Below are 22,765 nucleotides of genomic sequence, written 5' to 3' on the forward strand. Positions count from 1 at the left end.
CTTTCTTTCTTTCTTTCTTTCTTTCTTTCTTTCTTTCTTTCTTTCTTCGCCCAGAGCCTTTGCCCATAGTAGGAACTTAAATGCTTCTTCAGTTGAATTGTGGGTGAAAGGTCGGAAGCCAGGGTGTTGGGACAGCAGTTAGAGCTGAGGGGTGGGGATGGGATCAGGAAGGACCTTATGTAGATAGAGGATAGATTGAGACCTGAAAACAGCTATCTATCCGACAGCTAATGTTGTTGTTGGTCGTGGTGGTGGTATTGTATTGTTCAGTGCTTCAGGGTTCTCTGACTTTTTGTGACTGGCAAAGATACTGGAGTAGTTTGCCATTTTTTTCTCCAGCTCATTTTACAGATGAGGAAACTGAGGCAAACAGGGTTTTAAAAAGTGTGTCCTGTGCATATATGTGTGTTCCTCCTAGCTGAACATTTACTAGTACACCATTAGCACAAAAGGCATCGTTTCCTCCCCTTGGGAGCTTAGAGGCCTAGTTGGGTCTTGCTTGGAAGACAGATAAGCAAATGATACCCAATGACATTTTAGTGTTTGTGAGGCGTAAGGGACACCTGTAGGAAAATTTGTTGGTTCTGAACAGCTGAGGCAATCATATAATTTATATTTTTAAACCTGCTGTCCCTAACCATCTACTTAGTTTACTCTTTATAAGGGTATGTGTGCGTGTTTAAATCTTATCTGACTCCTTTAAATCTCTTGCAGTTGTATGGTTTTGTTTTTAAAGTTTGTCACAAACTTCCTGTTTGGGGCCTGTTTCAAGGCCTGAAACATTTTACGTTCTTAAACCTTTGGTATCCTGAGAGCTAAGCCTCTTTATTTCTCCCACCGAGTGACTTCTGAATCTCAGCTCCATGTTCCTTTTCCTACTTAATGAGAATGATGATGATGATGATTAAGAAAAAGATTTTAATGGGTTTCCATGAAAACACTTTTATTGCCATTATTTCAGTTATTTCCTCACAGCATCCCATAGACTATCGACCGATAGACTTCTAGACTATAAACTCAGTGAGAGCAGGAACCCAGGCTCATTTAGACTCCAATCAACAAGCGTTTATTAGGCATTTACTATGTGCCAGATACTGTGAAAGTGAAAGAAAAGACATTTATTAAGTGCTTACTATGTGCCAAGCACTAGGATACAAATGGAAAAATTGAGAGAGTTCTTACTCTGAGAGACTTCATCTTTTATTTGGGGGAGACAACACATGAAAGAAAGGTCAGCTTTAGAGTAGATATAAAGGCCTAGGGGATCTTTAGTTTACATCAGTAGATTAGATGGGGTGTAAAGAGGCACTGCAGATAGTAAGGCCTGGTGGACCTAGGAGGCAGATGGTAAGGCCTAGTGGTCCTCCATTTCACTTAGAAGTATAGATTTGGTAACTGCCATCTCATCTAAGCTGTAGGAGCAGTCAAAGCAGCTTAGAGTAACACTGGGCCTCATGCGTAACACTGGGCCTGGAGTCAGGAAGACCTGAGTTCAAATTTGGCCTCAGACACTTACTAGTTGTATGAGCATTCTGTTTGCCTCAGTTTCTTCATCTGTAAAATGAGCTGGAGAAAGAAATGGCAAACCACTCCAGTATCTTTGCCAGGAAAACCCCAAATGGAGTCACAAAGAGTTGGACATGACTGAAATGACTGAAAAAAAACAAGGAGATTATTAAGAAAGTTATGAGAAAATGTTAATAATACTAATTAAGTTTAAAACAGTATTGGGAGCATATTCTTTTTTTCTGAAGATCTGGTTGTTAAACATTTACCAGCATACTACTGTACTAAGCTTTGAAGGAAGTTGAAAGTGTGTGGGTGTGGTTTTTTTAAGGGATGGGTGTGGGGAAGCAGTTAGTAGGTCAGTCTGAATGGTAGTAGTGAGTTTATTTGTATAAGGAAAAGCTTGAAGATTTGATTGGAAAGAGGTTTGGGGCAGATTGTAAATGGCTTTGAATGCCATGTGTGAACTTTAATACAGGGAGTGTGTAACCATTATAGGGTTTTAAACAGGGAAGTGACATGATAAAGGGAATAATGAAAATATCTGGTTTATGTTTTTTATATGTTCTTTTATGTGTCCTTTAAGAGGGCATATACCCTTTCATTTGGTCATCATAACAACCCTGCTAGGTGTGGTAGGTCTCATTTGATAATCACAACAACCCAACTAATACTATAGGTATTATCCGCCTCCATTTTACAAATCAGGAAATTGAGGCTCAGATCCGTTAAGGGAGTTGCTCAAAATTGCATGTCACATGGCTAACAATCAGAGGGGGAAACCTAGTGGGACCTTCTCCTGAATACAAGTCTCTTCCCACCTCCACCTCCAGGCCCTTTTACATGTTCTCACAGTGCCTTTCTAGCGTTACCATGATTGGTATGTTGCAATGCTAGATTTGGAGTCCAGTGCTTGGATGCAGATCCTGACATTTCTACCTACTAATTGTATGAACTCAGGGCAAATTACTTAATCTTGCGGGGCCTGAGTTTATAAAATGAGGGAGTTGGACTAAGTGATTCTAAGCATCTCTTCTAGCTCTAAATCTGTAGTAATAATATAAATAATAATGGTAATTATAACTAATAGTAATAATAATAAATAATAAAATACACAGCAACAAATAAAAAATAAAATAATAAAAATTAAAATAGTAATTAATAAAAAGAATAAATAACATTCATAAAGCACTCTAAGGTTTGCAAAGTGCTTTCTTTACTCAGAAGAAATGTTATCTTATTTTCTCCTCACAACAATCCTGGAAGACGGGTGCAGTGACTCCACGATGACAGTGATGCTGAAATGATAATGGTGATGATGATGGATACACAAAAGTCGTTTTATAATAATCCCATTTAAGCATTATAATTGAATCCAGTTACCATATTTCAAACCTCATTCAGCTCTACACTAGAGACACAAATTATATACCCACCCAGTGTTTAGCCCAGCTTGCTGCTGGCTAGTCCTTGAACCACAGTTGTGAGGATGGGTGGGTCTGTACAGTCCTGCCGCACAGCTACCAAAATGAGCTCCCTCAAACACACGTCTGACCATGTCACTCCCCGATCAACAAACTTCCTCTTACGTGTAAGATCAAATACACACTCTTCTGTTTGTTATTTAAAGCCCTTTACTGTTTGGCTCCAATGCTTTCATAATCTCTTCAGTTCATCTCTCTGCTTTTATATAGGCTGTGTTCACCCTTCCCCCCTACCCCCGTTTTCCTGGAATTCACTCTTACCCCACCTGTACCTCTTAAAATCCCTGACTTCCTTCAAAGCTCTATTCAATCACCATCTTTTATGAGACTTTCTTATTTCCCTTTCCTCTCCCTCAATTCCTCCTGCATTTATTTTGCATATGCTTATATGCATATGTTTTGTCTTCAGCAATAGTCTGTGAATTCCTCGTGGGCTAAGACTGTTAATATTTGTCTTTGTATCACCAGAATGACTAGCACATGGTTGGTGATTATAAGTGATTTTTGATTGATTGGTTATTCTGCTATTACATTTATAGCATTGCTCCTGTAGAAATTACCCCTAAACCCCCCCCCCCAAGCATTATTTCTCCTTATCTTCACTTCTCATGGAACTAATTCATGCTGTTAAGTTGGTCATGCCTAATGTTGTTAGATCAAGGATAGTTATTTGGCAGAAGGGTTATAGTATGTATTAGAAAAGACAGGAGACTAGAGATGGGGAGATCAGTCAGGAGACGATTATTATGATAGCTTAAACATGAGGTGCTAGGATTCTAGAAACTAGATCCTAGAACTGGAAGACTATTGGAAGTAGGGAGTGAAGGAGAAAGGAGGAGCAAATGATGAGTTAATTGAATTAGCATTGTCCAACTAGTTTTTATTGACTGCTATGTGCAAGACTATGAGCTGTGGGAGATGACATATGTACTAGGTGCTGAAGATAAAAAAAAGGAAAAAGACCACAGTCCCTTTCCCCTCAAGTGGTCTAATGTACTTCTAATATAAAGCAGAAAGCTCTTGAATGCAGAGAACAGTCCAGAATAGGATAAGAACATGAGGGACAAAGTTAAGAGCCTAGGTGACTGGTAGATATTGTCAGAAAAAGAGTCGCAGTATAAAGGACTTGTGTGTGGTCATGTGGCTAGCTGGTAAATGCCTCAGAAGTGGAATTTGAACTCAGCTCTTCCTGCCTCTCAGGTGTAGCACTTTTTACAGGATCTAAAAAGCAGGCTTGATAATGCAGATAAGGAGAAAACTGAGAACTCCTAAGAGGGTGAAAAGGACAAAGATTAGGGAGGTTGGGAGTACTTGGGGCATTCTGGCCTGCTTCAGTTTTGCTTGAGGCTGACCCTGTTCATACATTATTAAACAAATAAATTTTTGGCTTCTTTAATGGATGGTGGGGACTAATTTTACTTCCATGCCTTTATTAACCTGGCTTGAAATATGACTAGTATCGGGAGACAGCACATTATTCAATGGATAATACCTAGCGTGTGGTTAAGAACCAGCCTTTTGTTGTTTTGCTCAGCAACTTCAACAGTAGTTTCCTCTGTTTGATGGTAACGTGATGTAGTTGATATTAATAATACTTTTTTTTTTCTTATGTTAGTTGCTATTTCTAGTTTCTTTTTCTGGTTTCATATCTACTGTGCTATGGCTGGAGTCTGGAAAGCCTGAGTTCAAATCCAGCCTCAGACTTTTGCTACCTGTGTACAGTATTTGTCTCAGTTTCCTTTTCTGTAAAATGGAAGTAAACGATAGCCCCTGCGTCCCAGGGTTGTTGTGAATATCAAATGAGATAGTTTTCAAGTGCTTAGTTCAGTGCCTGGCACAAAGTAGGCTGTATATAATCTGTGAGGGGCAGCTAGGTGGTGCAGTAGATAGAGTGCTCCTGCAGTCAGGAGGACCTAAGTTCAAATATGGTCTCAGATACTTACTAGCTGTGTGACCCTGGGCAGGTCACTTCACCCTGTTTGCCTCTGTTTCCTTATCAGTAAAATAGGCTGGAGAAGGAAATGACAAACCACTCCAGTATCTTTGCCAAGAAAACCTCCAAAATGGGGTTACGAAGAGTTGGACATTACTGAAATGACTAAACAAAATATAAATGCTAGATATTATTATTAGTAATAGTAACAATAATAATGAATGTCTGAGTTGATCAGTTTAGGGTTGCAGCTAAAATCCAGTGTGTACATAGAAAACTTTTTTTTCTAGTAGCCATACCCATTATAGGAAGGAGGAATAGTTTTGAACCTGTGTACCATGGAGGCTTGTGATTTCTGAAAATAGTATCTAAGATGGCTTGCAATATGTAGGGATCAGGACACTCAATAAATATTTATTCATTGAATTAACTAAAGTAAAAGGATACAGAAGAAAGTTCCCCAGGGGAAAAAAAACAACAAACAAAACCCTAGAAAAAACATATTGTATCCAGAGTCCCAGTTCTAATACTGGTTTAACAGACTCAGATTTGGAATTTTGTTGTTGGAAGGGACCTTAGAGGCCATTTAATCCAACCCATACATAAACAGCAGTTCTGTCTATGTAATCCTTAACTGTGTGTCATCTGGTCTTTGCTTGAAGAGCTCGAGTCCATTCCCAGCCAGATATGAGTAATCATTTTTCACCATCGTAGAGAAGTATTTGGTTTGCTCTCCCTAGGTCCATCATAGCAAGGTGGTGTGGTGGTGGTGGTGGTAGGGGGGGTCTGTAATATATCTTGTATGTTCATAACTATCTGCATATTGTTTCCCTCATTGGACCGTACACCTGAGGGTGGGGGATAATGTTTTCACCTCTCTTTGTGTCACCAATGCTGGCCCAAAGTAATCCTAAGTCCTTCGGCATGCGCTCTCATTATTAACATTTTAGAAGACATGATTGGATCTGTAATCTCATCTAGTTAGCTGTTTTCTCCAGTGGTAGAGCTTGCAACCCAGCCTGCCTGCCCGTTCTGTGTGATGTTGGTCATACCCAAAGGGGAATCTATTCACTTAAATATGATTTTAGAGATGATATTTCTGCTGGAGAACTTGGGACTGTCATCGCTTTCCCTCTCTATGTGACCAACATGTCTGCTTGTATATCTTTCATTTCCTTGAGGCCATGTTTTACCCCTGTACCTCAAAGCTCTTCATTGATGATAGTAGGATCATGTTTCAAAGTGGAGGGGACATTAAAAACCCTGTTCAGTTTACCAGATCTCAGATTGAAAGAGGTTAAATAACTTGCCCAGGGTTATTTGGCTGCTGTTAAATATCTGAGCCAATATTTTTATTTTATTATAGGAAGCAGCTAGATGGCTTAGTGGATAGTGCTGGGCCTGGACTCACAAAGACTTGAGTTCAAATGCAGTCTTACTAGCTGACTTACTAGTTGTGTGCGCCTGGGCAAGTCACTTAACCTTTGTTTGCCTTAGTCCACTGGAGAAACCACTCCAGTATCTTTGCCAAGAAAACCTCATGGATAATGTGGTCTATAGGTTCACAAAGAGTTGGACGTGATTGAACAACAACTTCCGTATTGTAAGACCAGAGCTATCTCCTACCTGCCTCTAGGTTCTGTTGCAGCCTATTTTAACTCACCGTGTGCCTCTCTCTTGCCCTCTGGGTGATCCTCATTTTCAATTCATGATTATTGCATGTTGTTTCAAAATTTCTTTAAAATGGCCTTTCGTTTACCCCGTAGATGCTGCCTGGGCAGGAGTCTTAGAAGCTGATCTGCATAATCCTCAAAACAGGTAATTTTTTTGGGATTTCTTTGAGTTCTTCTGTCCAAATACTTTGTGAGAGAGTGTAGCTCTAGCTACAGCTCTAGAGGTAGCCCAAGTTAATTTTGTTTTTTTGTTTTCTGTGGCCTCTGGTACTCTGGGCTCAAACCAACGACAGTAGAAAAGGTGACATAATGGTTATGGAAACCTATGGGCTTCTGCTACAAAGTGAGGGATGCTTGAGGTTCAGCAGCCGTTTGTGTGTACTCCAGGGTCTTTGTAAAGAAAGGGAGGAACATTCTGTCTTGCTTCTCTTGACTCAGGAAGAAATGGAGACCCAGAGAATGGTTTGCCCAATAACACATAAGTAAAAAATGGTGGAATTGGATCCTCTGATCCCGAGTCTATCCCTCTTATCTCCACACCGAGGAGTTTGACTCTTAATCCTGTGCTCTTCCTGTTAGTTACTAGGTAGTGTGGTATGGTGGAAAGAGCCCTATCTCTGAAATCAAAGGACCTGGGTTTAATACTGCCTCTGTTATTTTTTCCTTATGTGACCTTGGGCAAGTCACTTAACCATTTGTTATCATTTGTAAAATGAGGGGGTTGGACTGGATGACCTTTGCGGTCCCTTCTTCCCCTAAATCTATGATTCTTGGTTTACCCATCAAAAATTAGGGATTGATATACTTTTGTGGATGAAACACTATTCAGTGAGGTTCTCCTCCCTCAATGGAACACCCTCTATCACTACAGTTATAAAGAAATATACTCCCGAGTTTGTAATGGAACTCCTCCTAAATTTTGCTCCACCTTTACTATCTATACTATGTTCCCCCAAGTGTATTCTTTGTTCCATCTAGGTTAGCTTCCTCACTGTCTCCTGAGCACACCATGTTTGTTGTTATTCCTAATTTCTTGAAAAGCATACTCATTACCATCTGCGAATGTTTGAGAATGCTATTTTTTTTGTCTAAATTATTTTCCTTTGAATTTGGTTTTATCCAAATTCTACTTTTCTTTTAAAAAAATGTTTATTTTCAGTTCTAAATTTTCTCCATCTCATCCTTCCCTCTCCTCCACATTGAGAACGCAAGAGATAGAATACTCACTATACATATGAAGTCATGCAAAACACATTTCCATATTTGCCATGTTGCAAAAGAAAAAAAAAAGCAAGAAAAAGAAAGACTATGAAAAAATATATACTTCAGTTTGCACTCAGAGTTCATTAGTTCCTCTCTCTGCGGGGTGGATAGCATTTTTCATCATGAATCCTTTGGAATCCAGTGAGATTTTAAAGGGAATTTAGGATGTCTAGGGTACAGCCATCATTTCTAGAGACCCGTCACATAAGGCAGCTCCTGCCTACTCTCACTGACCATGCCAGTGATAGGCAGAATGACTACTGAGCTGGATGAAACTCTGGTTAGGGCCATTAGTGCATTTCCATTTTCGATGTAGGATGTAGGAAGGTTGAGTTGCATTTCTCTTGTTTCTCCTACAGAACTTTCCTGTGGCTACATTACCCCCCCTACAAAGCTCCCTCCTGAGACTGTGGAGAGAAAGAATTCAGTGGCATTTAAACTGAATTCCATTTTTTCAAGTTAAAAACCTATTGTAGTGCTGTGTGGCTTTCTTTACTCATTGTGCCATAGAATCCTAGAGTTGGGTGCCCTTCAGAGATGAGCTAATTCTGCCTTTATCAGAGTATCAATAAATATAATAATTATTGCTACTGGCAGCAGGGAGAGCAGTATGATGAGGTGTGGTTTGCCTCTCATGGCTTTTTTTTGTTTTTGTTTTTGGCATATACCTTCCCTTTCCCTTTTTTTTTTGGGCTCCTGTAGAATTGTAACTTGTCAAGTATGGAAGGGTCTCTAGAGATCATCTCTCAGAAAGTTTGCCTCTCTTCCTTTTATGTAGTTGAGGAAGTTGAGGCACAGAATGTTCTCTCTTGCCCAAGGTCCCTTGGTTAGTAAGTTACAGTTTTGGGACCTGAACCCAGGTCTTTGATCTCTTAGATCTAATGCCCTCTCCACTACATTTAGCTCTGCCCCTTTAAGTTATGCTTAAATTACTGTTGTTTTTTTTTTTAATATGTTGAAGGCACATTACTTGGCTTATGTTATGAGGGGTTTTTCCATTTTGTATACTCATATACAAAGTGATTTTTGAAATTTTTTTTCCCTATAAGTTTACATAATTATGTTTGCTACTTCATTCCTTCAAATATTTCTAGAATGGGTTTATGAGGCCCAATGAAGAATATGAGATGTGGAAGATCCATTCCTGTCTTCAAGGAGTTTATAGTCTAATTGGGGAGATGAGATAGACAGAAATATACTTGTGAAAGATACATAAAGTGTAAGGTGGGCAATGATTCAGTGTCAAAGTGAATGAGTGTTTGAGAGTATAATGTGTTTCTCACTAATTTGGGTGGTGAGTGGTGATGGGAAGGCAGGTCAATCTCAATGAATGAAGAACTGTTTAAAATAGAAATTGGCTGGTTTCATATTGTAATTACTGTATAAGATGTTTGCAATAATCTGTCAAGTGAGATTTGGCATCTATTTGTAGACAACTTTGTCTTTAAAAAAAATCATATAGTTTTGTTCTGGTTTTAATTCCCATTAGTAAGAGCCTTTGATAGATACATTAGGGATCAAAGAAGCATAAACTTGGAAATAGGAAAGTTGGAATGACAAGTTTTTTGTTTTTTTTTTTTGCATCTAGATCTGTGATTTTATCAGGCGTAAGCAACTTCTGGTGTGTAAAACTTTCTCTTACCAATGCAGATCAGAGATTTGTCTGTATCTGACTGTCACTGACAGAGCTGGGGACAGTGTAGAGGGTGGAGTCTGTATATCTGATAGTGGCTTGCCTGTGTATAATAACTAATAATTGTTGAAGGTGAGGTCTGAACCCGTCAGGTCTTACTGACCTTAAAACTGTCCTTCTATCCACTGTACTAAAGATGTCAAATTCAAATAGAAATGGGATCGTTGTGGGCTGCATATTCTCTTAGGATACTACAAATGAACATTATTCAGAAGACTGCAAAGTAACGTTATCTATGTTATATTTGGTTTTTATTTATTTTGTTAAACATTTCCAAGTTACATTTTAGTCAAGTTGGGGCCCACTTTGGGAGTTTAGCCAGCCTCAAGTTGCCAAGAGTTTGATGCTTCTGTAGTACACAGCAGTGCCTTTCCGTCACTGGCACAGGGCTCAATTTTAATGTGTTTGTATATTGGTACTCAACAAGGTCTTTTCATTTTAAGCTCACTGTGCTTGATAATTATAACAACAATGATGTTTCATCAAATGTCCCCAAATATGTAACAGCTTAATTTTTGTGTTTGTAAGTATGTGCACCATTGTGGAAAGTGAATTAATCTTCATTGTAGAAAGATCTCCTGTCATTGATGATCCCTATTGGTTAGAGATAATCAACAAGCATTTATTAAGCACTTCCAATATGCCAAACAAGCACTGTGGTACAGAAGGAGATTGACTGAAACAAATCAGTGGTTTTGATTTAAGATCACAAGAACCCAGATTTAAAACTGAAAGGTACCCTTGAGATCATTTAGTCCAACTGTCTGATTTATATATATAAGCAAACTGTGAACCCAATAAGATCCTGAGACTTGCCCACTTGAATTAGTTTTACTTCAACAGAAGCGTTTAAAAAATAGCAAAAATAACTTGAAAGCTAAAAGAAACCAATTACATCATGGAGTGGCAATTACAGCCATCAATTGACTAAATGGTTTCTGAGACCATATATGAACGTAATATGTTTACAACAGTTTTATCACTGGGCTACAGAATGTGTTGCTGTATTGACTGGAACTAGTGTTGCCAAGATGGAAGCCAGTGGGGAAGCTGGCTTCCTCAGCGTGGGTTACACCACCACCCACACAGTAAACCCCAGGCCGTGTCATCATACTGGTGTCATCGAGGGATTATCTCAGTGTGGTGAGCTGCATGCAGTTGGCTTGCCAATCTTGGGTTTGGAGGTAGAACTCTGGAATTTACATAAGAGCCGTCATTTTATGAGGAAAGACTCCACGAACTCCAGACACCGTGTTCTCCTCATGTCTCTGCTTCTTCAGAGCCTGGTCTAGGGTCCTAGCTTTCATGGTTACTGTAGCTGGTACGTTGTCTTATGGTTTCATATTTAAAACCAGGAGGAAGTAGTTTCACTAGCCCCTCAACCCCCTCCTCCCTTCAATCATTATCATTATCATCATTACTATGAATGTTTTTATCAAGTGTTTATGCCAGGCACTGTCCTAAGTGCTTTACAAATATTATCTCATTTGACCCTCACAACATTTCTGGGAGGTCAGTGCTATTATTATCCCCATTTTACCGATGAGAAAATTGAGACAAACAGGTTAAATGAGTCACTCAGGATCACAAAGCTAATAGGTGTCTGAGGCTGGATTAGAACTCGGGTCTTCCTGAGTCCCGGCCCATTGCTTTGTTCACTGTACCACTTAGCATAGAGCCTTCCTAATTATTGTCAGTTATAAAGTTAAGCCTGGTTGCTGTTCTGTGGTTACACATGTATAAACACTAATCTATGTGACCTAGGTAAGTTCCCTAAGTTCTATGCTATCCATAAAATGCGGGGATTAGCCCCTCTTGCTTTAGTTCTGTGATCTTATGTTCCTCTGAATCAAGCTGCCTGTGGGCAAGGTTTGTTTCCTTCTCTTTCATTGTCTTTGCATCTGTCTTGTCTCTTTTCTCTCTCTCTGCCCTTCTTCCTGTGACCAGTGGTGTGCATGTGTGAGATGGGGGTGGAAGATTGCAGAATAGGTTTAATGCTTGAGGGATCCTTAGGAGTCATCTTGCCCAGCACTCTCATTTTATAGATGAAGATATTGAAGCCCACAGCAGTTAAGATTTGCCCAAAATCACACAGAAAGTGGCAAAGCCGATTGTCGAACTCACCTCCTGAATCCAAATTCGGCATACTTTCCATCATACCATACCTCAAGCCAACATTCCGTGATGACATGAAATGAATTTTGTCCAAAATGAGTGTTTTTGATCATTTGTAGACTTGAGTTTCATATCACCACTTTCTTCTTTGACATTTCCAATTGGATGTGCTATTGTTATCCCAAATTCTTCATGGCCAAACCAATTACTTTCCTCTCCAAATCAATCCCTCTTCAGAGCTTCTCTGTTTTTGTCCTACGCACCAGCATCCTTCCACAGACACCTGGAGAATTGGTTTCTTCCTTGATTCCTTCTAATATCCTCATCTGAGTGTGAATAAGTATGTTTATACAAGTGGGGTGTGTGTGTGTGTGTGTGTGTGTAGAGAGAAGTAGATATCTATAAGCATATATATCGATACATATGTATATCATATGTAAAAGTACCACATATCTGATATTTATCTGTATATATATCCTATATCTGTATATATCTTTATGTATATCCTATATCTGTATCTTTATAAATTCCTCCATATATGAGGATATTTATTCACACACATCCCACATATTCAGTTGTCATTGCCAAATCTTATTGTTTCTAAATCTACAGCATCTCTTGCCTTCTTACTCTTCTTTTCTTTGCTCATGCACCTAATTCCCTCTTTCAAGCCCTCATCATTTCTCTCTAGGACTATTGCAACACCCCCCTTATTGACTTCCCTGCTTCAAGTCTCTCCCTACCCCTCAGTTTATCTCCTGAAATGATTTTCTTAAAGCCCACATCTGATGATGTCCCTTCTCTACCTCAGTAAAGCGCAGTGGCTTCCTTTTACATTAGGATCAAATATAAATTCCTCAATTTGGCATTTAAAGCCATTCATAATCTAGACCACCTCCCCCTAACCTATCTTTCCAGTCTTACTTTATGTATACCCCTTAACATGTACTGTGTTCCATCCAAACTGGCTTTTTTACCCCCTTATCCATAACACTCCATTTCCTCTCTGTGTGTCTGGGATATTCTTCTTCCTCATTTCCATCTCTTAGAATACTCATTTTCCTATAAGAAAGGAAAATGCCACCTTCTACATGAAACCTTTTCCTGATCCCTTTAGCTCATAGTACCTTTCCCCAAATCACCCTTTATCTATTTTTTACACACTTGTATAATATATATTGTCTCTCCTAGCTAGAGTCATCTTAAGGGCAAGGGACTATTCTATTTTTTTTTTGTTTGTTTGTTTGTCTGTATTTCCAATGCCTGCCTAATGACCACAGTGTCTACTTGGCACATATTTTATGCTAAAGAAATGCTTGTTGATTGATTTATTGATTGTGCAATGTTTCCTCTGGAAAGGTGCCTGATCTCTGCTCTACTTATTGACTGGGTGGTTCATTCATTCATTTACTTAGTCACCAGTTACTTATTTCATGAGGCATTCTCCTTGTTGGTAAGGGCTGGCCATCCCGGAAATCCTTGAGTGGGACAGTAATGTGAAAATCACTAATCCTGGCTGGAGGCAGAACCATGATATGAGGTAGGACTGAGAAGTGGGAAAGATAATTGAGTCACAAGAAATGTGTTTTGAGTCTTGGCTTTACCATTCACTAAGTTGGTTAGCCTTCTATGGGCCTCAGTTCCATCTTCTGTCCACTGAGAAGGTTTGACTTGATTGATACTTCCTCTGAGGCCAGACAGGCTGTGATTCAAGTATTTCTGTCTTTTCCTTATCAGTGCTTTCTTTCTTTAACCAGATGAATAATTCTTAATTCAACAGTCTGGGAGGCATGTAGCAATACGATGTCTTGCACACAGTAGATAATAAATGTTTGTTGGATTCAATTGGTTTGAATTAGGAAGCAAAAAGAGGTGGTTATCTCTTGCATCCCATGTCTTCAACTTGAAGTTAATAGCTGTATCAGAAATTTATCCTCATTTTTCAAGTTTTATAAATACCTTTTTTTTTAAAACACCATAGTCAGTCCACCAATAGCATATTTGTGCTTCTGTCTTCTTGAAGACTCCAACGTTGACTGTTTACATCTTTTGTTGTCTTGGCCTGAGTATGAGGTGAAACCTCAGAGTTGTTTTGATTTATCTCATCCTATTGGTGATTTGGATCCATCTTTCATATGTACATTACTTTTTGGGGTAATTTTTCTTTTGAGGCATATTTGGTCAAAAGATATGAACAGACACCAATGGAATTAGGTTTCTTTGTAGACAAAGTTTGTAAAGTTAAACAAAGTCAACTACACCATGACAGTTATGAGCAGCCTGTCCTTCCCCAATGCTCCTATAATTCTAGAGGAGACTAGTTGGGTTTCATCCTCATTTTAAAGGAAAGAGAAAAGCATTTGAATGCTTTCTATAAACTAACCAAAAGGCATCCTTAGCACCTAATTTTTCCAGCAACGTGGAGCAAATTTTTCATTTCCAAAACAGCCCAAGCTTGTTCTGCTGCTGGGAATTGCTAAAAGGTGTGTAAGCAGGTTTTTTTTCCTTTCCACATAGGGTAATCCCCAAAGCAATCAGTCATTACAGTTTATTCAGTCCTGACTTGTGCCTCCACAGTTTGACAACATGGACAGTGGGCATTCATACTCGTAGAAACAACTGTGTCTTGGAGCTGCCAAAAAGTATGCCTTTTAAAGCTGCTTTACCAGACTGATTTAAAAAGAACAGCAAACACCCAACAACTGGGGACCTGAAAAACATAAACACAGCATTACTCATTTTGCTTTAAGTTCAAATACTCCCCAGATACTGGCCCTGCTTGGCGTTGCTTCAAGTAGGTAGTATCTTTGAGCCATCTGTTTATTAAACCTCAGCCTCAGTCCGTGGGCTCGAGAAAACTGCTTCTTATCGAGTAGGAGTTTCTGCTGATGTGGATGGGGTGTTGGTCTTCAGTTCCAGAGCTAAAGGGGACTTGGCGAGATGATCTGGTGAGCCCACTGCTTTCATGCCAAGGAATGTCTAAAACCAGTGTTTCCCCAACAAATTGAGGAGTGTCTCCAAAATCTTAGTGTAGTTTAAAGCTTTAATAGTTTTAAACTGCATTAAGACTTTGGGAAGATCTGTTGATGCTTTTGAAGCATCCTATAATTTTGTGCTAAAGATTTGAAGACTCATCATATAAGATTCAATTCAATGTTCTAGACCAGGGGATTCTTTTTAAAATTCTTTTTGGTGATAGACCATCTGAGAGTATGAAATGTTTGGTCTTGGACCATCTGACTATGAAATGGTGTTATAGGAATCATATTTTTCAGGAAAACAAAAGAAATTAATCTTTCTACTGAAAATTACTGTATGTAATTTGTGCTTGTAATAGCTATGTAATTTCATAGAAGGCAGTGTGGCACAATAGTTGGATTTAGAAGAGTGATCATTAATGGATTGATGTCAGGTTGGGAAGATGTTTCCAGCAGAGTTCCTCAGAGATCATTGCTTGGCCCTATGCTGTTTAACATTTATATTTATGGTTTGAATAAAAGTGTAACTATTATGCTTTTCAGATTTGCAGCTTATACAGGTAGTAAGTGTAGAGAACCAGTCGGATGAGATTCATGAGAACTAACATCCAGTTCTATAGAATCATATATTTAAATATGGAAGAGACTTAGAAGGCATCTGGTCTAACCACCTAATTTTTTTTTTTTAAATTCTTTCTTTCTTTCTTTCTAGTTTTCAGCATTCACTTTTTTAAGATTTTGAATTCTAAATTTTTGCCCTCCTCCCTCCTCCCCAAGACACCATGCAATCTGATATAGGCTATACATATACAATCACATTAAACATATTTCCTCTTTCGTCATGCTGTAAAAGAAGAATCAAAACAAAAGGGAAAAACCATGAGAAAGAAAAAACAAAAATAACAAAAAAAGAGCAAATAGTATGCTTTCATCTGCATTCAGACGCCATAGTTCTTTCTCTGGATGTGGATAGCATTTTCCATCATAAGTCTTTTGGATTGTCTTGGATTATTACGTTACTGAGAACTAAGTCTATCAAAGTTGATCATCTCACAGTGTTGTTGTTACTATGTACAATGTTCTACTAACCAGCTAATTTTAAAGATGAGGAAAACAGAAGAATAGATAATTTAGGTGATCCCAGGGTCACACTAGTAAGAGGCCGACTCAGGATTTGAACTTAGGTCTTCCCGACTCCAAGTCCAGTGCCTTATGCCATGTTGTCTCCAGAGTTTTGATTTAAAAATATCTTGATAGCCTAAGATGGGGGTTTTAACCAGGAATTTGGGAACTTGCTTTAAAAATATATTTTAATAGCTGTTTCAATAAAATTGTTTTCCTTTGTAACATATATTTTATGCATTCAAAAATTATTCTGAGGAGTCCTAGACTTTACCAGCCTGCCGAAAGCAGCAGGGGTGAGGGGTGGGGGATCTGTGAGTTGGGGGGTCCATTACACAGAAAGGGTTGTCTTTTAATATAGAACAGTGAACTGGAATCAGTAAGATGACTTTGGAACCTTCATCGTGGAATCATGGAAGAGGTGACAGGGATTAGGAATGAATTGGTGCTATGGGACTCAGATTGTCAATCTCATCCACATCTATACCATGTTCTAAACACTGGACTAATGAACGAAGTGTCACTAGTCAATTTATTCTTCAAACCTGCCATTCATCAGGAATGTTTGTATTGCTTTACATTAGGTGTCTTTTAATTCTTTTCTGTGACTGTTTTCTGGGATTTAATGAGGTTGATGGAGGGATGGAAGGGTAAGATATTGTCATCCTGATAGACTGAATTAAATAGTTTTCATGGAAAAAGGCAACAAATATGACCTAAGCTTCTCTGAGATATGTTACAGCATAACCTGTCAATGAGACCCATGCTAACTGGAATATTTTCAAGTGTTAGAAGATCATTATTGGCTTATTATTGCACAAGAGATGGCAACCATCACCAATCACCAAATAAGGAAAGAGCAAGAAATGATAGGTTTAAAAGTTAAGACAAAGCTACTAGAGACATGTTATTTAGAAGAGTTTTCTCACAGTGAGTTAGACGAAGTGCTGAAATGGGTGAATGGGGGTAGGAGGATGGAATATTCTTGAGGATCTTTAGGAATAAGGTTGGCACCACCCACCTTTCCAGAGTGATTTAGGTTGAAGTCTACCTAAAGGATGACTGGATGAACCTTCAGTTTCCTCATCTTCCAAATGAGGATGGTAATCTTTGAACTACCTGCTTCATAGGATTGTTATGAGAAAAAGTGCTTTGTAAACCTTAAGGCATCAATTAATTTATCAATTAATTAATTATGAATTCTTATTCGGTATTGTGGTTTTGGATTGGCATCTTGGTCCTGTCATATTAGATAACATTTACTGAATTCTTATAAGCAGAAAGATTTCTTTTAAACTGGTTTTTAATAAGGAATTGGAGAAAAAAATTCCTCTTCTTATTACTAGTGTGGTTTGGATTTTCTTATGGTGAAAATTTAGTTACTTAGTGATGGAGGGATTTAAATTAGCCAGCAAAAACAAGAGGCCCTTTTATCTAGAGGTTTTAGAAGGAAATAGGGAGAACTTTCTGCATAAATAAAACCTCAAGAGAGGTTTCTTCCCTCTGTTTTTCTGGTTTTTATTTCTCAGTGTCCCTCCTGGACCAGGAATTCTACCATTTGTCAGTAGATCATGGTAGATATTTGACATTGTAGCATAAAGTAGTGAACTTGGTATCAGGTGATGTGGATTCAAATGCTGGTTCTTATATTTTATTAGTTTTATAACTTTTTACTTTGTGTGTGTGTTTTATTTTTCTTCATGTGGGTATATGGCATCTTCCCCTTCCCTTGTTTTTGACTTAAAAAAATTTTTTTTGGCTTTTTGGTGAGGCAGTTGGGGATAAGTGACTTGCCCAGGGTCACACAGCTAGCAAGTATCAAGTGTCTGAGGTCACATTTGAACTCAGGTCCTCCTGACTCCAAGGCAGGAGTTCTATCCATTGAGCTACCTGACTTTTAAAAATTTTTTTGAAAAAAATTCTGATCCTAACCAACACCAAAGCAAATATTTATATACACATAGAAGCAAAAAAGAGGCTTGTATATGAAACTGTGAATCTCTGTTATACTAAGCTTCTTTTTCTTTTTAAGTATGTAATAAATTTATCATGTAACATTCAGAGCTGTGCTGCTGGGCTCTCATTCCTTCTGGGTTTCCTTCTGTTCTCTTCGATGTATTTAAAAAAAATGCTTCAATGACCCACTTTTTTTCTCTATCTCTATCTCTAATGGCCACTCCCCCCTCCCCCTCCCCCCAGCCCAGTGAGTGGGGGGGGGGCGAACAAAACCCTAGTTCTAAATCTCCATAGTCAAACAAAACAGATTCCTTCATTGACCATATCAAAACATGTGTGTCTAATTCTGCATCCTGAGTTGACTATCATCTCTCTGTTGGGAACTGGTCCTCTGGTATCATGGGTTGTCATTGGCATTGATTCTTAAGTCTTCTATAGTTGTGTGTTTTTGCAGTTTGTTGTTGTTATTGTATAAATGTGTCGATTAACTTTGTAACTCCTAGTACAGTATCTTGTAACTCCTAGTACAGTATCATATAGTAAGTGTTTAATAAATGTGTTCTGAATTAAATTAGGAAAATCACTTTAATCTTCTGAGCCACAGTTTCCCCATTGGGCAAAATGGGGTTAATAAGACTTGGATGATTTACCTTTTGGACTGGAGAGCACAGTGTAAGGGGATGGGAGATAGACCTGAGATTTCACTGACAGAGGGAACTCTTGCATTTGTGATACTATCCTATAATTGTATCCCAAAGTATTCTATAAATGTGAGCTATTGGAGACTGCCTTGTTCTCTTTTTTCATCATGCTGTATTAAGGACATTCTTGGGTAGGTAGGTAGTAAGTACCCTGAATTCAGAGCAACAGTTCTCAAAGTGTGCTCCAGAGACTCCCTGGAGTCCTTAAGACACTTTAAGGTGGGGGGGAGTGGGGGAGCAGCTAGGTGGCGCAGTGGATAGAGCACCAGCCCTGGATTCAGGAGGACCTGACTTCAAATCTGGCCTCAGACATGTAACACTTAACTAGCTGTGGGAGCCAGGGCAAGTCACTTAACCTCATTGCCCAGCCCCCCAAAAAAAAAAAAAAAAAAGACCCTTTGAGAGGATTTAGAAAAGTCAAAACTTTTTATAATACTAATATGTTATTTGTGTCTTAAAATACTCCTTCATTTTCCAACTATATGTCTGAGACTGTATTTTCTTCATATACTTCCACCAAAACAACAGATTAGAACAGATTGAATGCTGAAGATAGAAGAATTTGTCTTCTCTGAAGCCAGATGTTAAAAGAGATTTGCAGAAATGTATAAAACAATCAAACCTTCCTCACTAATTTTTTTGCTTTAGAAAATACTATTTTTCATAAAAATGTTATATGTATGTCAACATGTAATAGGTTTATTGTTATTTTTAAATGGATTCATGAATATTAAGTATGTTTAAATATTAAATATAATAAATTCTGTTTAAGATATATACATGTGTATATAACTATATTTGATATGTTTATAATTTTATAAATTTTATATTTATTATTTAAATAATATATTCACAATATGTTTTAAAAACATTTAACAGTTTTATTTTCTTAAACAGTAAATTTCAATGGATATAACCCACATAAACAGCAGCCTTTTGGGGTCCTTAATTTTAAAGAGGGTAATGGGTTGCTGAGACCAGAAAGCTTTGAAAACTGATGCTCTGTTCTAGAGGTCTGGAAAAACCTGGGTTCTTGTCATGTTCTGTAGCTGCCTATCTTTGTGACCTTTGATAACTGACATGAAACTCTATGGGTCTCAGGGTCTTCATTTGTGGAGCCTGGGTGAGGGTTTGGGCTGGTGGCTAGATAATCTTTCAAATTCCTTCCAGCTCTCACATTCCATGATTCTCTGAAGATGTCTGGGAGGCATTCTCTTAGATCTAGTGCCCATGCTGACATGTATCAGTCAGTGGAAAAAATTAATCCCTATGGTATCACATACCTTCTAAGTGATTCATAAAAGAAATCAATCCAGTATATTTCTGTTCAAGATAGAAAGCATTAAGCATCTAATAGGATTAAAAAGAATCTGGTATGATTTCCCTCTAAAATGCAAATGCTGTACCACTTTTAATTGTAATGACAGAATTAAATTTCTCATCTTAAATTAGATTTTCAAGTAAACTTCATTTGGACCTAAATTACTCTAGGTGATTTAAATAAATAAATCAATCTATTTCCATATTGTTCCTTTTGGCCTTTCCGTTCTAACCATAAAAGAAACCCCCAAAGAAGAGATAAAGTGACCTCTCCTACTTCTTTACAGAGGTGGAGCACTTTCACTTTGGAACATTGTATAATTTGTCACATTTTGTTGATATGTTGGTTAGTTTTGCTGCTTTTTTTTCTTTTTTAAAATTTTTTATTCATTTTTAACTTAAATACAAAAAACATTTTCATGTACACAATATGACATAAAGAGAGGATTCAGTATCTGTTTCAGACTGTTTACTTTTTTTGAAAAAACTGTAATAAATACTGCACATTGTTTTCAAAGCTACCCTGCTTTTCTGTGCATCCTTCTAAATTTTCTTTTGTTGTCTGTTGTGCACTTTTTATTTTTTCTCCCTCCCCACCCTGCTGTAGATAAGCCTACAATTAAACACACACACACAAACACACACACAGACACACATACACACAGACACACACACACACAGGTAAAACCGTACTATACATACTTCTGTTTAATAGTTCTTTCTTTGGAGGTGGATAGCATCTTCCTTGATAGGTCCTTTGTAGTTGTTTTGAGTAATTATGATACTCAAGATGAATTAGTCAAAGTTATTCTTCGGATAATATTTCTGTTACTATGTATTACATTCTCTTGGTACTGCTTACTTCACTTTTCATTATTTCATGCAAATCTTTCCATGTCTTTCTAAAATTAACCAGCTCATCATTTCTTATAGCACAGTGGTAGTATTCCATCATAATCATGTACCACAACTTATTTAGCCATTCCCCAGTTGAAGGGCATTTATCATTTTAGTGAATCTTATAGGTGTACGAGACTATTTCAAAATCATTTTAATTTGCATTTCTCTGATCAGTAATGATTTAGAGCATCTTTTCATGTGACTATGTTAGTGTTGAATTCTTAATTTAAGGGAAAAAAAAAAAACTACCTGTTCGTATCCTTTGACTATTTCTTCTTTTTTTTTTTTCTGTTGGGAGGGGGATGGGAGAGGAATCTATCAGCAAATGTTGGTGACCTAAAAATAAAAGCTGTCTATAAAAGTCCATTATTTAAAAAAAAAACCTAGAGAAGAGGGAGGATAGGAAGGGAGGGAACAATGGGAAGTGAGAGTGATGCTTAAAAAAAGACGCCGGGGTGGGGTGGGGTGTTTAGCAGGACCTGGACTTTTGCTTTTATTGGTATAGGGAATTCCCCCAGACTGAGGAAACGTCCCACTCCCTTTGAAGATTATTTAGCACCACCAGCTTACTGTCTTAAGGGGTGCCTAGAGTACTGAAAGGTTAGGTGACTTGTCTTGGGTAACAGTGCCAAGTCTGGCTCTCGTGCCACTGCTCCATGAAGCATTAAAAAAAAAAAAAAGAACTTTAAAAGTTCATTTGACTTAACAAAGGTCAACCAGCTGTTAAGTGGTGGAGGCAGAATTTGAATCCAGATCTTTTTAATTTTGCTTTGTCTGATGGACTAAGATGTGTCTCAACTCTGAAAAAAAAATTATATTAATAATAGCTAGCCTTTATGTAGTGCTTTAAGGTTTTACGAAAAACTTTACAGGTGTTAATCTCATTTTATTCTCACAATAATCCTAGGAGTTGGGTACTATTATCATTCCCCTTTTACAAGTGAGAAAACAGAGGCAGACAGAGATAAAATAATTTGTCCAGTATTATACAGCTAGGAAATGTCCGAGTAGGATTTGAACTCAAGTGTTGTTTTCTATCCACTGTACCATCTTGCTGCCTCTGAACTTTTAGTATCACATTAGCTTGTACAGTTGTTTATTCCTTAGCTAGTATTGATTGGGTAAGTCACTTCACCTTTGTTTGCCTCAGTTTCCTCCATCTAAAATGGAGATAATAATAGCACCTACCTCCCAGGGCTGTTGTGGGGATCAAATGAAATGATAATTGTAAAGCACTTAGCACAGTGCCAGGCGCTGTGAATAAGTAGATAGATATTCATATGTCTTTTGTATTCTTCTAGTCAGTCAGCAAAAATTTATTAAATTCCTTCTGTGTATTAAACACTGTACTGGGCACTGAAAATCAAAGAAAAAGAAGGAAATAATTGGGAAGACTCAGGGATTTTGTGGTCTGTGATGAACGTCACAGATGGGGAAATTATCTCTGCTAATGCAGGCCAGCACCTTCTCCGCAGTTTGCCTAGGGCACTGAGAGGTTAAATTACTTGCCCAGGGTCACATACTACATGTTCACACTTGAACTCAGGTCTTTCTGGTTTCAAGGACTGCTATCCATTTTCCAGCTGCAATAGGAAACCTTAAATAAGAACATTTCATTTCCTTTGAGCAGCACTAGTAAAAGTTGACAGATTAGTGGAAGGGAGGGGCGTTGGAACTCAGAACTCAAAATTTAGGGTTGGGATGGTCTGTAAATTTCCATTATTAGCTTTTCTTATGATTTGAAAGCAAGAGTTGATGCAAATTCATTTTAGGTATTTTGCTAGAATATGGAATATTTGTGTAGAAAATTATCTATTCTATTATTAGGATAGTAGAAGATGTAATGGGGATTTAACTGCTCTGAGTTACTATAGTGTAGTGGTTCCCAACCTTTTTCAAGTGTGAGGAGGCCTTTTATTTTTAATTTACTTCATATATAAAATTTTGTTGATTTTTGTTTTTTATATAAGCAGTTTTCCAGCATACTCCTTCTTTGAACCTTCCTTGTAACAAAGGAAAACATAAAACTATGGGACAGAGTAATCTTTGTAATATTCTACACTCATAAAGGACCCCATTTTATTGTCAGAAAATTTCTCCAACATCCTCCATAATAGTTGT

At 37.9% G+C, this 22,765-nt stretch overlaps 1 protein-coding gene across 9 annotated transcripts in view; it reads left to right on the plus strand.

Annotated features, from left to right (window-relative positions):
- TRERF1 (transcriptional regulating factor 1) overlaps positions 1-22,765 on the plus strand; it is a 288,027-nt gene that overhangs the window by 97,809 nt on the left and 167,453 nt on the right. For 8 of the 9 annotated variants that reach the window (XM_027838387.1, XM_027838389.1, XM_027838391.1 and 5 more), the window contains one exon: positions 6,690-6,741. The exons of the other annotated variant lie outside the window; for it this stretch is intronic. The gene's annotated coding sequence lies outside the window, so the exon portion shown is untranslated. The remainder of the gene's footprint in view (positions 1-6,689; positions 6,742-22,765) is intronic. 9 annotated transcript variants of the gene reach the window in all.

Source organism: Vombatus ursinus, unplaced genomic scaffold (genome assembly GCF_900497805.2).
Source record: "Vombatus ursinus unplaced genomic scaffold, bare-nosed wombat genome assembly UNPS02014826.1, whole genome shotgun sequence".
Taxonomy (NCBI): domain Eukaryota; kingdom Metazoa; phylum Chordata; class Mammalia; order Diprotodontia; family Vombatidae; genus Vombatus; species Vombatus ursinus.